Source organism: Penaeus monodon, chromosome 20, assembly GCF_015228065.2.
Source record: "Penaeus monodon isolate SGIC_2016 chromosome 20, NSTDA_Pmon_1, whole genome shotgun sequence".
Lineage (NCBI taxonomy): Eukaryota > Metazoa > Arthropoda > Malacostraca > Decapoda > Penaeidae > Penaeus > Penaeus monodon.
Genome location: NC_051405.1, coordinates 7,513,884 through 7,514,240, shown reverse-complemented (window position 1 = coordinate 7,514,240; position 357 = coordinate 7,513,884). Strand labels below are relative to the sequence as shown.

The 357-nt window shown below is 25.5% G+C and overlaps 1 protein-coding gene across 1 annotated transcript in view; it reads left to right on the top strand.

Moving 5' to 3' along the window:
* The window catches only part of LOC119585606, a gene marked incomplete in the record, with an annotated part of 13,725 nt that overhangs the window by 5,011 nt on the left and 8,357 nt on the right, over positions 1-357 (top strand).

Below are 357 nucleotides of genomic sequence, written 5' to 3'. Positions count from 1 at the left end.
GGTAGATACCCTTACAGTGGTTAAAAAAATTGCTTAAAAAAAGGAGCAAGATAATTTTTCACATTCATTTTAGTTCCTGACTCAGAAAAAGAGGAGTGAGATTACCCAATTTAGAACACATGTGAAGTATAGATAAAGATTTCTTATAAATTTTGCATTTAAAATATCAGAAATAGAGTGTATAGAAAACACATTAGTTATTTTGCTAGGAAATGTGTTAAAAGCATACCATTACCAAATATGTTTTTAATTTTTTAAAAATGAATATGTATTCTGTATATTTTCATAATGATTTTATGTTTTCTTATGTTTGAAGTACTTCTGAGGAATATTTTACATATTCCAAACTCTTTTCAA